Source organism: Lactuca virosa, chromosome 5, assembly GCF_052849685.1.
Source record: "Lactuca virosa cultivar CGN04683 chromosome 5, Lactuca_virosa_CGN04683_v6, whole genome shotgun sequence".
Taxonomy (NCBI): Eukaryota; Viridiplantae; Streptophyta; class Magnoliopsida; order Asterales; family Asteraceae; genus Lactuca; species Lactuca virosa.
In genome coordinates this window covers 321,499,725-321,516,629 of record NC_136430.1, presented here as the reverse complement: position 1 = coordinate 321,516,629, position 16,905 = coordinate 321,499,725, and positions in this window count along the sequence as shown.

The window sequence follows — 16,905 nt, the reverse complement described above, 5'->3', positions numbered from 1 at the left end:
TTGAAGACTAAAAGTTTTTTTTTTGTTGTTTTGTACATTTTGTATTTTATTTTTGTTTTTGTTAAATTTGTTCATATTTTTCCTCTTTGCACAAATTTAGGGGGAGAATTAAAACCAAACAAAAATCAAAAAATATGTTTCTTTTATTTCTGTTTTAAGTTCTTTTTCAGAAAAATCAAAATTCCAAAAATATTTTTACTGTTTTTTAGCGTATTTTAATTTTATTTTTATTCTTAGTTATTTTTATGGCGTGCTAAGTTTCTTTTATTTTATTTTTATATCAAAAATTTCATTTGTCTTAAAACGCGAATTCAAAAGAAGAAGAGACTCAAGGAGCCTGTGTCGAAATTTTCTGTGCAAAAAAAGACCTTGAAAGGAATTGACAGAATTTCACACTACTTTCACAAGGAATTGATGGCATGAAACCGTACAAACTGTCAATTAGGCACTATTTTTCTAAGAATTGTCGTATTTAAGGAATTGAAAGTTTGAAACTGTACAGATTGTCAAAATTGGTCTTATCAGTTAACTTTACCTAAGAACTGTCATGACACCATGGCGATTAACCCAACCGGGAAATAGATATCGCTGAACATCCCACCCAGGGTCTTGACAATCTCTTTGTCATGCAAAACTGCAGAGACTCAAATGTATTCTTGGATACATTCTTCGCAGGTAAGGAATTGGCAGTTATTGGCACTAGGGCGATGCACCTCGCAAGACATGATTATCGCTGAATGTCCCGCCAAAAGGGCCTTGACCTCGTGTCATGCTAAACTGTGGAAATATGTCTTCGGATATTTTTGTCACAGGATGGTTTTTTGAGTTACTCCTAATTAACTCTCTCTGGCACTATAATGGTTACTCAACTGAGATTCAGAAACCATTGAACGTCTCGCCAAGGGCCAAGTTAACTTGTTAACTTGAAAAAATGTATTGAGATCTTTGATCGAGGATATGCAGGGGCTAACATCAAAAATAGCCATGAGTAGTTCTCCGATACTCAACAAATCGCAGTGCGTTCCTCCGTGTTCACACAGATACTGCGAGTAGTCTCCATCTAAGCCAATGCTGGGTACTTGAGCAACTATGGTGAGAAAGGTCTTTATGAATTTGAGATCTACAGGGACTTTTAGTCATGGTTACTATTTCAAAATGCATCTGTGATCGACAAAGAATTTTCATTCGAAGGAACAAGAAGTGAAGATTATTTTTCAACATACAACCTTTCAACCCCAGAAGCAAGGTGAAGCTGTATTTGAAGCCATGTGACGAATTACATTGACTCCTCCTCAATCAATTTATTATTATCTATGAACTTGCTGAAGTGATCAAGAAGAATCGGTCTCTCTGTAATTATCTCTGAAGTATATCAAAGCTGAAAGTGCTGATTTTCAAGAACCTATACAAGAAGCATCTATACCCAATGTGCTTTCAAAGACAAATTTTAAAGTATGTCCAACTGTTCAAGATGAAGTCATTCATGTAGAAATTCATATGTTCATCTTAAATTTGTAAAGTAATCGAAGATAAAAGCTGAAGGTCAAGAACAAAGAGAAGATTGAAAAGAAAACTAAGCTATAAACCAAGGGGGAGATTGTTCGGACAAGATTAGTGTTTTATACTTTACTTTTGTTGAGTTTTAGAGTTCTCGGTCTAGGACCGCAAACACCATTTTCTCGGTGGTTTTTGGACCGAAATCATCATGTGATTTCGGTGGGCTTATAAGGATTTCAGTTGGGTCTTTGGGTTGGGCCTTTGTATTTAGTTCTTGGTATTTATATATCTTTTTTTTACAGTCGTGTAAAGTGTTGGTAATTCCATAAGATGATTTTGAGTTTTAGAGAGAGATAGAGAGATCTGAGAGACTAAGAAATCTTATGTAACAAATTATTTTTAATAATAGTGTTCATTTAAGATTCGGTAACTGTGCTCTTAATTCGATATAACTGTTTTGCATTCATCACTTGATTGGGATTCCGCACCAATTCTTGTGATTTTGATTGATACACTAAATAGGGTTTTACAATAACTTTAAAAATAAATCAAAATTAGCCGACGGAGTCTAAACAAAAGCCGTAGAGTACGTCGCCACTTACGCGTGGATATAAATTACGTCGAAAACAGAGATCATATGTGAAAGTTATGGAATTTAGAAGTCGGGAGTGAGCTGTTGCGAGGAGAGTGACGTGACACAATCTGGACCTTTGCTTGCTCCCCACGGCCTCGCTTCGGATCGCAACACATACCCCCTCATATGTGCAGCGTAGCCCTCGTACGTGCAACATACTGGGAACGCGCAGCGTACCTCCGAGGAACGCCCAACGTACCGAGGATTAGCTTCCTATAAATAGCATGCGAGGTTCACCCATTTTCCTCACACCTTAACCCTTCTCTATCTCTCTCTAACTTCTCTCTAAACATCTCTCAACCATTAGTACTTCCCAAGTTCTAAAAGGGGAGTCCCGGAGTGCTAGAAGGCTCCAAGAAGAAGAGCTTTCGGCTCGGAAGTTCTGCCCCCACAGAACCCGGTTCCTTGCCAAACCTCCTAGTAAGCGAGTTATGCTTACCCTACTTCGAATATAGTGTGACATCCCCATTTTCACGGCCAGAAAAGACCGATTTTGTTTATGCTTTGTTTAAAAATCAGAGTAACATTTTAAATAAAAGTGTTGCGCAATTTGTTCTCAGAAAAAACATGATAAATGTGTTACCAAAGCATTTCCGAAGAAATGTATTTTTATTCCTTTTAAAACCTTGGGATGTCATTGTCAATACAGAAACATAAGCATAAACAGAACTTACATTCATTTACACTAGTGATCTACATCTCTTTTAAATCTCTCAGTGTAAAGTGGCTTCATATCGACACATGTGATACAAATAAGCTTGAGTGGGTCAGGTTGGGAAACCTGGTGAGTAAATAGGGTTTTCAACCCACAATAATATAATTATTATGTTTAAACATCAAACAATCAGCCCAATTACCCATTCCCATTATATTCCTTACTCTTAAGAATCTACCCTAAGAGTCATCTATCCTGCATTCGTTTATTCCGAAATCCCTTGCTTCCAGGGTTATAAGACAGGCACTAAGTCCATAGCTGCCAATGCTCATTCGTAAAGCACTAAATCCATAGCTGCTAAAATTCATTCATCGGGTACTAAATCCATAGCTACCAGTGTTCATCTAATAGGTACTAAGTCCATAGCTACCCACGTTTATCTATCAGGTACTAAGTCCATAGCTACTAACGTTTATATATCAGGTACTAAGTCCATAGCTACCAACGTTTATCTAACAGGTACTAAGTCCATAGCTACCAACGTTTATTCAATAGGCAGTAAGTCCATAGCTGCCGATGTGATTCGCTAGGCACTAAGTCTATAGCTGCCAATGTTCACTCATATCATCTTTCACCTCTCATCGTTCATCTACCCATGTTTTACCCAACATATTCGTAGATATAAAATACATATACAGTTTAAATTATTTAAAACATGTATAAAATCGTTCATCCAGGATAGATAACAAGTATACAGATAATATGCACACATAACACGTAACTTATATAAAATACTTCATATCTATGTGTAAGATGAAAGTAACTATGCACTCACTTGATAAGGTGGTGACTCGGTACTCGGACAACGCTTCGTTTACTTTAAAATAATTTCCTTCGACGATACCTAGTATTATTACCACTAGATTTTAGTCTAATATTTACCGTGACTAATTATTAGTCTTATTATTATTATATAAGCGTTTAAATAATATTTTCCAACCACTATGTACAGACAGGGGTCAGACATAAAACACCGGAGGGCGGGATCATTTTGGCATATAGCACTTTTGAAATCCAACAACCCAGGCAGCCCTTCAAACCGGATTCCCCGTACCGCGAGTGGTTAAAAAGATATTATAACGACACTTATATAACCCATAATAATAGCTCAAATAATTACTATAAGGTCCTAATAACGTTACTATATTTAAATACAAGCTATATTGAAAATTAGGTAGCTGTATCTTACCTACGAGGGGGTTTGGTTAGAAGCTGTGCTATGTAAGGGCAGAACTTCCGAGCCGAGAGCTCTTCTTCTCGGAGCCGTCGAGCGCTCCGGGGCTTTCTTCTAGCGCTAGGGGAGTCTTGGGATGTTTAGAGAGAGAGTAGAGAGAGAAGGGTGGAGGTGTGAATAAATGAGGGTGGAAGGTGTTGTATTTATAGGGTGAAGTATGGCTGAAGTTGGTGCCACATGTCACCATCTAGTGCCAAGCCTTGGGGAGAAAGCAATGGCCAAGATTGTGCCACGTCACCCCTTTTGCAGCAGCACCCTGCCGACTTCTAAACCCCATAACTTTCGTATACGAGCTTCGTTTTCGACATTCTTTATATACACGCGTAGGTAAAGATAAAATCTACAACTTTCATTTTGACTCCGTCGGCTAATTCTCGGCCGATCTTAAATTTAACAGTATGAGGAGATTGTACTGTTAAATGTCCGCGTAAAATTCATAACTTCTACATATGCACTCCGTTTTCGTCTGTCTTTTTACCGTTGAGTTCCTATTAATGAGATCTTCAACTCTCATTTAGGTCACGTAGGCGAAAAACTGCTCGATCTAAAATTCGAGTTTCGGGTCGTGCACTGTTATGCCAAATCTTAGAAAATTCATAACTTCCTCATACGAAGTCAGATTTGGGCGTTCTTTTTTTTTTGTACGTTCTCGGTTTAACGTATACTATAACTTTTTATTAGATTTCTAAGGCTAAAAAGTCTTTTGCCGTAAATTCACTATTTACGTCTCCCGGTGCCGTGCCGGTTTTGCCGTAAAATTTCGACGGGCCATAACTTCTTCGTTATAACTCGGATTTCGGCGTTCTTTATATGTACGGAACCCTTGTAACATATATTAAAACTTGGTTAAGATTAATCCTTCTAAATAATCTTCCATCAAAAACCCATTTTTGATGCTCATCGTCTCTAAATTTACTAGCCCGGATCTGCGGGCGTTACAATTATCTCCACCTTAGGATGATTACGTCCCAGAATCATCAACGAAACTGGGGTGTATAATGACTCCGTACATTATCTCTTTATCCTAGGTAATAATCATAACTTCTATGTTCCTTCGAATGCGTATTTAACTCCTGATCTTCTTGACTGCAAGCAGTGCTTGATCTTGCACCCGTTCTCTATGTCTTGTTAGACTTTCAATCATGACCTTCATGTCACAACCTCTATCTTTATCAGAGACTCCTTCTTCTTAACAAACTTAAGTTAAGTTTATTTGATTCCCACGATAGACTGATGGGTCGTGTTGTAATGACCTCTCATCGTATGATGCAACGCTTAGACTCAGGTCTCTTAGAGTCAAATTCCAGAATGGAATATACCTACCTTCATGTTCTAATGTGATATGATCACATTTTAGTATGTAACATTTCTAGCTACAAGCTTCTTACTCCAACAATGATTGCAATACTTCTATTGATTGCTTTGCTTATCTTTTACTTTAATCTTTTGGATTAAGTTGGATGCTACATCGATCTTGTTCCTCTGTACCACATAACATACTCATCCTAGTCGGACTCGATTTGATATGACCACTAGGGTCGAAATAATCATATGTCTTAGTCTTTACCGAAACAATGGTAACGACATAAACAAACAAAACGGAATCAATTACTAGCTTCTTGGTAACCTTGTGACTTTCCCTGATCCAAGTGTGAGTCATGTGCTTCCGGTAGTATAGGCCTCTACTACCTTTCACACCTACTCATACTCGTCCCAAGTATTGTCTCGCAGTTCTCCAAGTCAATATCACAAAAACAATTTTTAACACATACAAATGTGTCCAAACAATCATAAAATTTTCCCTAGACTCTTCTAGGACTTCTTCCATGCATATCTCCAATCATCAATTCTGCTTCAACTCGGTTGGTGATGGAAATATCAAACAATGGGATAACTTCATGGATTATACAAAAAAAAATCTTTATTTCTGATAATCGAAAGTGTACATCTCCTGTACTAGACATATTATTTCTTAGACGCGTTCTAAAGGCAAGATATCACTCTTACAATATCTTCCGATAGGTACCACTCAATATCGTAAGCCTTCTCATTTCCTCCGTTTACTCAATTCACTACGAGTCTTCACCATGATGTTTTGCACACAAAAGCAGTCGTTTGGTGTGTCGAGACGAGAATATAGATAGAGGAAGGTTTAGACGCGTATTCCTCCTTATTACTTCGAAAAATTACATGTCAGTTCTAATATCGTAATTAAACGTTTAGAAATCTGAACACATAAAGTTTCCAGATCCGTCGGCAACAGACCATAGATCCGATCAAACGATAGCATCATAAAGCATCGCAAATCATTTAACACATAAAAGCAATTTAGGCATCTTCCTTAAATGAGCTAGTGCTCGTGTCTATTCAGGTGTACTTCCTAAACTATATTAGACACACTCCTCACGATCATCGCTTAGCATTCTAAGTTTAAGTCTAGAAATAAATCCTTATTCCTAGTTCGCTTAAACTAATGCTCTGATACCAACTGTGACATCCCCATTTTCACGGCCAGAAAAGACCGATTTTGTTTATGCTTTGTTTAAAAATCAGAGTAACATTTTAAATAAAAGTGTTGCGGAATTTGTTCCCAGAAAAAACATGATAAATGTGTTATCAAAGCATTTCCGAATAAATGTATTTTTATTCATTTTAAAACCTTGGGATGTCATTGTCAATACAGAAACATAAGCATAAACAGAACTTACATTCATTTACACTAGTGATCTACATCTCTTTTAAATCTCTCAGTGTAAAGTGGCTTCATATCGACACCTGTGATACAAATAAGCTTGAGTGGGTCAGGTTGGGAAACCTGGTGAGTACATAGGGTTTTCAACCCACAATAATATAATTATTATGTTTAAACATCAAACAATCAGCCCAATTACCCATCCCCATTATATTCCTTACTCTTAAGAATCTACCCTAAGAGTCATCTATCCTGCATTCGTTTATTCCGAAATCCCTTGCTTCCAGGGTTATAAGACATGCACTAAGTCCATAGCTGCCAATGGTCATTCGTAAAGCACTAAATCCATAGCTGCTAAAATTCATTCATCGGGTACTAAATCCATAGCTACCAGTGTTCATCTAATAGGTACTAAGTCCATAGCTACCCACGTTTATCTATCAGGTACTAAGTCCATAGCTACCAACGTTTATAGCTGCCGATGTTCTTTGTTAGGCACTAAGTCTATAGCTGCCAATGTTCACTCATATCATCTTTCACCTCTCATCATTCATCTACCCATGTTTTACCCAACATATTCATAGATATAAAATACATATACAGTTTAAATTATTTAAAACATGTATAAAATCGTTCATCTAGCATAGATAACAAGTATACAGATAATATGCACACATAGCACGTAATTTATATAAAATACTTCATATCTATGTGTAAGATGAAAGTAACTATGCACTCACTTGATAAGGTGGTGACTCGGTACTCGCACAACGCTTCGTTTACTTTAAAATAATTTCCTTCGACGATACCTAGTATTATTACCACTAGATTTTAGTCTAATATTTACCGTGACTAATTATTAGTCTTATTATTATTATATAAGCGTTTAAACAATATTTTCCAACCACTATGTACAGACAGGGGTCAGACATAAAACACCGGAGGGCGGGATCATTTTGGCATATTGCAGTTTTGAAATCGAACAACCCAGTCGGCCCTTCAAACCGGATTCCCCGTACCGCTAGTGGTTAAAAAGATATTATAACGACACTTATATAACCCATAATAATAGCTCAAATAATTATTATAAGGTCCTAATAACGTTACTATATTTAAATAAAAGCTATATTAAAAAATAGGTAGGCGTATCTTACCTACGAGGGGGTTTGGCTAGAAGCTGTGCTATGTAGGAGCAGAACTTCCGAGCCGAGAGCTCTTCTTCTCGGAGGCGTCGAGCGCTCCGGGGCTTTCTTCTAGCGCTAGGGGAGTTTTGGGATGTTTAGAGAGAGAGTAGAGAGAGAAGGGTGGAGGTGTGAAGAAATGAGGGTAGAAGGTGTTGTATTTATAGGGTGAAGTATGGCTGAAGTTGGTGCCACATGTCACCATCTAGTGCGAAGCCTTGGGGAGAAAGCAATGACCAAGATTGTGCCACGTCACCCCTTTTGCAGCAGCACCCTGCCGACTTCTAAACCCCATAACTTTCGCATACGATCTCCATTTTCGACATTCTTTATATCCAGGCGTAGGTAAAAATAAGATCTACAACTTTCATTTTGACTTCGTCGGCTAATTCTTGGCCGATCTTAAATTTAACAGTATGAGGAGATTATATTGTTAAATGTCCGCGTAAAATTCATAACTTCTACATACGGACTCTGTTTTCGTCTGTCTTTTTACCGTTGAGTTCCTATTAATGAGTTCTACAACTCTCATTTAGGTCGCGTAGGCCAAAAACCGCTCGATCTAAAATTCGAGTTTCGGGTCATGCACTGTTATGCCAAATCTTAGAAAATTCATAACTTCCTCATATGAAGTCAGATTTGGGCGTTCTTTTTTTGTACGTTCTCGGTTTAACGTATACTATAACTTTTGTTTAGATTTATAAGGCTAAAAAGTCTTTTGCCGTAAATTCACTATTTACGTCTCCCGATGCCGTGCCGGTTTTGCAGTAAAACTTCGACGTGCCATAACTTCTTCGTTATAACTCGGATTTCGGCGTTCTTTATATGTACAGAACCCTTGTAACATATACTAAAACTTGGTTAAGATTAATCCTTCTAAATAATCTTCCATGAAAAACCCATTTTTGATGCTCATCGTTTCTAAATTTACTAGCCCGGATCTGCGGGCTTTACAATTATCTCCCCCTTAGGATGATTACGTGCCGGCATCATCAACGAAACAGGGGTGTATAATGACTCTGTACATTATCTCTTTATCCTAGGTAATAATCGTAACTTCTATGTTCCTTCGAATGCGTATTTAACTCCTGATCTTCTTGACTACAAGCAGTGCTTGATCTTGCACCCGTTCTCTATGTCTTGTTAGACTTTCAATCATGACCTTCATGTCACAACCTCTATCTTTATCAGAGACTCCTTCTTCTTCTTAACCAACTTAAGTTAAGTTTATTTGATTTCCACGATAGACTGATGGGTTGTGTTGTAATGACCTCTCATCGTATGATGCTACGCTTAGACTCAGGGGTCTTAGAGTCAAATTCCAGAATGGAATATACCTACCTTCATGTTCTAATCTGATATGATCACATTTTAGTATGTAACATTTCTAGCTACAAGCTTCTTACTCCAACAACGATTGCAATACTTCTATTGATTGCTTCGCTTATCTTTTACTTCAATCTTTTGGATTAAGTTGGATGCTACATCGATCTTGTTCCTCTGAACCACGTAACATACTCATCCTAGTCGGACTCGATTTGATATGACCACTAGGGTCGAAATAATCATCTGTCTTAGTCTTTACCGAAACAATGGTAACGACATACACGAACAAAACGGAATCAATTACTAGCTTCTTGGTAACCTTGTGACTTTCCCTTATCCGAGTGTGAGTCCTGTGCTTCCGGTAGTATAGGCCTCTACTACCTTTCACACCTACTCATACTCGTCCCAAGTATTGTCTCTCAGTTCTCCAAGTCAATATCACAAAAACAATTTTAACCCATACAAATGTGTCCAAACAATCATAAAATTTTCCCTAGACTCTACTAGGACTTCTTCCACGCGTATCTTCAATCATCAATTCTGCTTCAACTCGGTTGGTGATGGAAATATTAGACGATGGGATAACTTCATGGATTATACAAAAAAAATCTTTTTTTCTGCTAATCGAAAGTGTACTTCTCCCGTACTAGACATATTATTTCTTAGAGGCGTTCTAAAGGCAAGATATCACTCTTACAATATCTTTCGATAGGTACCACTCAATATCGCAAGCCTTCTCATTTCCTCCGTTTACTCAAATCACTACAAGTCTTCACCATGATGTTTTGCACACAAAAGCAGTCGTTTGGTGTGTCGAGACGAGAATATAGATAGAGGAAGGTTTAGACGCGTATTCCTCCTTATTACTTCGAAAAATTACATGCCAGTTCTAATATCGTAATTAAACGTTTAGAATTCTGAATACATAAAGTTTCCAGATCCGGTCGGCAACAGACCATAGATCCGATCAAACGATAGCATCATAAAGCATCACAAATCATTTAGCACATAAAAGAAATTTAGGCATCTTCCCTAAATGAGCTAGTGCTCGTGTCTATTCAGGTGTACTTCCTAAACTATATTAGACACACTCCTCACGATCATCGCTTAGCATTCTAAGTTTAAGTCTAGAAATAAATCCTTATTCCTAGTTCGCTTAAACTAATGCTCTGATACCAACTGTGACATCCCCATTTTCACGGCCAGAAAAGACCGATTTTGTTTATGCTTTGTTTAAAAATCAGAGTAACATTTTAAATAAAAGTGTTGCGGAATTTGTTCCCAGAAAAAACATGATAAATGTGTTATCAAAGCATTTCCGAAGAAATGTATTTTTATTTATTTTAAAACCTTGGGATGTCATTGTCAATACAGAAACATAAGCATAAACAGAACTTACATTCATTTACACTAGTGATCTACATCTCTTTTAAATCTCTCAGTGTAAAGTGGCTTCATATCGACACTTGTGATACAAATGAGCTTGAGTGGGTCAGGTTGGGAAACCTGGTGAGTACATAGGGTTTTCAACCCACAATAATATAATTATTATGTTTAAACATCAAACAATCAGCCGAATTACCCATTCCCATTATATTCCTTACTCTTAAGAATCTACCCTAAGAGTCATCTATCCTGCATTCATTTATTCGGAAATCCCTTGCTTCCAGGGTTATAAGACAGGCACTAAGTCCATAGCTGCCAATGCTCATTCGTAAAGCACTAAATCCATAGCTGCTAAAATTCATTCATCGGGTACTAAATCCATAGCTGCCGATGTTATTTGTTAGGCACTAAGTCTATAGCTGCCAATGTTCACTCATATCATCTTTCACCTCTCATCGTTCATCTACCCATGTTTTACCCAACATATTCGTAGATATAAAATACATATACAGTTTAAATTATTTAAAACATGTATAAAATCGTTCATCCAGCATAGATAACAAGTATACAGATAATATGCACACATAGCACGTAATTTATATAAAATACTTCATATCTATGTGTAAAATGAAAGTAACTATGCACTCACTTGATAAGGTGGTGACTCGGTACTCGGACAACGCTTCGTTTACTTTAAAATAATTTCCTTCGACGATACCTAGTATTATTACCACTAGATTTTAGTCTAATATTTACCGTGACTAATTATTAGTCTTATTATTATTATTATTATATAAGCGTTTAAACAATATTTTCCAACCACTACGTACAGACAGGGGTCGGACATAAAACACCGGAGGGCGGGATGATTTTGGCATATAGCACTTTTGAAATCCAACAACCCAGGCGGCCCTTCAAACCGGATTCCCGTACCGCGAGTGGTTAAAAAGATATTATAACGACACTTATATAACCCATAATAATAGCTCAAATAATTATTATAAGGTCCTAATAACGTTACTATATTTAAATAAAAGTTATATTAAGAATTAGGTAGGCGTATCTTACCTACGAGGGGGTTTGGCTAGAAGCTGTGCTATGTAGGGGCAGAACTTCCGAGCCGAGAGCTCTTCTTCTCGGAGCCGTCGAGCGCTCCGGCGCTTTCTTCTAGCGTTAGGGAGTTTTGGGATGTTTAAAGAGAGAGTAGAGAGAGAAGGGTGGAGGTTTGAAGAAATGAGGGTGGAAGGTGTTGTATTTATAGGGTGAAGTATGGCTGAAGTTGGTGCCACATGTCACCATCTAGTGCCAAGCCTTGGGGAGAAAGCAATGGCCAAGATTGTGTCACGTCACCCCTTTTGCACCAGCACTCTGCCGACTTCTAAACCGCATAACTTTCGCATACGAGCTCCGTTTCGGACATTCTTTATATCCACGCGTAGGTAAAAATAAGATCTACAACTTTCATTTTGACTCCGTCGGCTAATTCTCGGCCGATCTTAAATTTAATAGTATGAGAAGATTATACTGTTAAATGTCCGCGTAAAATTCATAACTTCTACATACGGACTCCGTTTTCGTTTGTCTTTTTACCGTTGAGTTCCTATTAATGAGATCTTCAACTCTCATTTAGGTCGCGTAGGCCAAAAACCGCTCGATCTAAAATTCAAGTTTCGGGTCGTGCACTGTTATGCCAAATCTTAGAAATTTCATAACTTCCTCATACGAAGTCAGATTTGGGCGTTCTTTTTTTGTACGTTCTCGGTTTAACATATACTATAACTTTTGTTTAGATTTCTAAGGCTAAAAAGTCTTTTGCCGTAAATTCACTATTTACGTCTCCCGGTGCCGTGCCGGTTTTGCCGTAAAACTTCGACGGGCCATAACTTCTTCGTTATAACTCGGATTTCGGCGTTCTTTATATGTACGGAACCCTTGTAACATATACTAAAACTTGGTTAAGATTAATCCTTCTAAATAATCTTCCATCAAAAACCCATTTTTGATGCTCATCGTCTCTAAATTTACTAGCCTGGATCTGCGGGCGTTACATATAACTTATGTTTAAGTTCAATATCGTTATTATGAACTTATAAACAATATATATATATATATATATATATATATTATAAAATATAATATACAAAGTGTTATTATAATATCTTTTAACTACTCGCGGTACGGGGAATCTGGTTTGAAGGGCCGCATAGGGTTGTTGGATTTCAGAAGTGCTATAATTCCAAAATGGTCATGCCCTCCGATGTTTTATGTCTGGCCCCTGTCTGTACATAGTGGTTGAAAAGTATTGTTTAACACTTATAAAACAATATCACTCGTAAATAGTCGCAATAAATATTAGACTAAAATCTAGCGGTAATGATTTTCGTCAAAGGAGAATAGAATTGTTAGGAGCAAAGCGTTGTCCGAGTTTGGAATCATCACTTTAACAAGTATGTGAATAGTTACTTTCATCCTACACATAGATATGAAGTATTTAATATAAATTACGTGTTATGTGTGCATATTATCTGTGTTCTTGATATCTATGTTGGATGAACAATATATATATATATATATATATATATATATATATATATGTATATATATATGTTTTATTTGATTTAAACTGTATATGTATTTTATACCTATAATTATGATGGGTAAAGATGGGTAGATGAAAGATGATATAGATGATGAGAGGTGAAAGATGATGAGAAGCCTTGACGTTAACGATGAGAAGCCTTAACCCAAGCGATGGCCCAATTATCTAGCAGAGTATAGATGAAAACTATAGACTATTCTAGACAGTCCAGTGGAACACTAGCAGGCTCGCAACCTGTAGGTTATGTGAACGATATGTTCATCAGATGTACTCTAAAAACCCATTGACATGTATTATGGTTGGACTCCCTAAAATAATACTGTCAATAAAAGAGATAAAACCTGGCAACTATAGACTTAGTGCCTAACAAATAACATCGACAACTATGGACTTAGTGCCTGTTATACAAACCTTGGCAACGAGGGACTGTGTGCCTATTCCTTAGGATAATCCTAAGGAATGAATGAGTGAATGATAGATGATTCTTACGGTAGATCCTTAAGAAATAAAGAAGATAATGAGGATGGGTAATTGGGATAATTGTTTGATGATGAAACATAATAACTTTATTATTGTGGGTTGAAAACATTATGAACTCACCAGGTTTCCCAACCTGACCCACTTAGTTTATTTGTATTACAAATGTCGATACGAAGCTACATTACACTGAGAGGTTAAATGAGATTTAAATCACTAGTGTAAATGAATGTAAGGTCTGTTTATGCTTATGTTTCTGTATTGACGATAACATCCCAAAGTTTTAATATAAACAAAATACATTTCTTCGGAAATTCTTTGATAATGTATTTATCATGTTTTCTAGGAACAAATTCCGCAATATTATTATTTAAAAATGAATACACTAATTTTCAAATAAGCATAAATAAAATTTTTAAAATGACCATGAATTTGGAGATGTTACAGAATCCTAACAAAAACATGATGAAAACTCCAATACGGGCATAAGGGATAAGAAGTCGTGATGTTGGCATTGAAAATAAAGAGGAAGTTCAAATGAAGTAAAACTACAACAAACCCCTATGTTGATCAAAAGAAGAAGTCCATAAACATCCGCAACAACTTAATTTAACAAAAAAATCATATCTTTATTACCAACATCCGGGGAAAGAAAAACTCGTCACGTCAAAATCCAAAATACTCCATGAAGATTAACTCAATTGATAACAATAGAACATCACCAAGATTACATCTTAACAATTTTTTTCTGTAAACAACAACATGGAAGTTAAACTCTTTGTTGGTTAAAAAGATTAAAAGCCCAAAAAACTAACTGAATGAAATACCTCTTAAGATATTTGGATTGTAGTAGAGAGAGAGAGAGAGAAAGAGAGAGAGAAAGAGAAAAAGAGTGTCAAAAAGATTAAAAGCCCAAAAATAGCACATAAATTAAACTCTTTGTTGGTTAAAAAGATTAAAAGCCCAAAAAATTAAGTAAAAAATACCATGGAAATTAAACTCTTTGTTGATTAAAAATATTAAAAGCCCAAAAAACTAACCGAAGGAAATGCCTCTTATGATCTTTGGATTGTAGTAAAGAGAGAGAGAGAATCAGTGTCAGAGGCTTACGACCTTCGGTGAGTTTTCGTTTTAGGGTTTTCTTAGGAGGATTAAACCTACGGATTTGGGTGTAAGCGTATAATTAAGGATCAGATTATTCATCAAACAATTTGAATTTCAAAATTAATACCATAAAATCGGACTACCAAAATCAATTTGAATTTTAGAAAGGATTATATTGTTGACAATGATGCTTGAATTACGATGAAACTTGAATTCAAATCACAAGTGTAATTATAATTGTAATTTATGAAGGAATTTCAATAGACGAAAAAAAATCCTGAAATTCTCTATAAAATTGATACGTAGCATGAGATGCTCTATAAAATTGACATGTGGCTATCTAAACTATTCATTTATTACAATAGATAGATTTTATATTTTTTTAAGGTTACACAAAGTATAAGCCAAATTCCTACATGACAAATAAACTAGTCACATATATTATGCTTCTTACTTGATTAAATATTAACACCTTTATTTATCGTTATTGCATTGCATGTAGTCTTTAAATTCCTATATTTTTATCATTTCTGGGACGTTTTGTGCAAATTGATATAATCACATATTTTTACATTTTCGATGCTTTCTAGGGATATTGAAAGTTTCGAACATGATTAGGGACCTCTTTGTAAGTGAAGAATTTCAAGCAAAACGGACTTTGAAACGAAAAAGTTGGAAATCTTGGAGTTTGTGCAAATTGCTTATATATATATATATATATATATATATATATATATATATATATATATATATATATATATAAGAGAGAGAGAGAGAGAGATATAGAGAGAGAGAATGAAAAAAGTTTGAAAAAGCAAGCACATTTCTGAAAAATATTAAAATTAAATGATGTTTTCCTTAAATCTAGCTATAATTATTGTAGTTACTGAAAAATGGAATTAATTGATTTTATTTTAATTTCTTGTAATAAAATACTATAAAATAATTTATATCACTTTTTCTCTCAAATTTTTTTTAAAAAATTTCAATTATATTATTTATACGATTTTATTCATAAATGATTAAATCACAATATAGTTTTATAATTTTATTGAATAAGTTTTTTTTATATCTTGTAGTGATGAAAATTTTAATGCATATGTAATTATATATATGAATATATTTGTAATCTGGTTCAATTAACCATTATGATCAAAATTCTAATGTATTTGTATATATATTATAATCTTGTTCAATTAACTATTATGATCAATTTTTTTTTAAAAAAAAATCAATGAATAAGTAATTTCTAAATTAATTAATCATAATGTTAAATTGTAATACTAAATCAGAAATCATGTTCAGTTTTATTTACATGCAAACCACTGGTAAATGTTATTGAATGATACGCGGTATTCACATGTGATTATTACATGCTATTAAGCTTACATTTGAATAATATATGATATTCACATGTGAATATTATATTATGTATTTACATGTGATTATTACATGATATCTTCACATATGAATATAATAAAACATATTCACATGTGAATATACTTATATATGTTATTTAAATGTGATTCTTGTATAGTATACAACAACACATGTGAATCTTGCTTAAAAGATAAGTGTGCTTTGGATTTTAAGGTTTCAGGATAATAATCACATGCGATTATAATTAGATGTAATTATTTTACATTTGGATCTTCACGTATGATTATAATATAAACTAAGATCTTCACATGTGATTATTACATAATATATGCACATATGAATATACATGATATTCACATGTGATTATTATATGGTATTAATCTTACAAATGAATAATATGTGGTGTTCACATATGAATACAATATAAGTTAATTACTATACATCTTTGTTTATATTATAATCGAATGTGAAGATCCAAATGTAAAATAATCACATCTGATTATAATCACATGTGATTATCCATATTAATATGACAACACTAATCACATATGAATCATATTTTCCTACTGTAGGTCCAAAAAATTATTCTTAAATCATTAACTTCGGTCTGATCTTAATTTTCCACTACATTACAGGTCCAAACATGGCATCTTGGCTTGGCTTCTTAAATCTTGTGCATA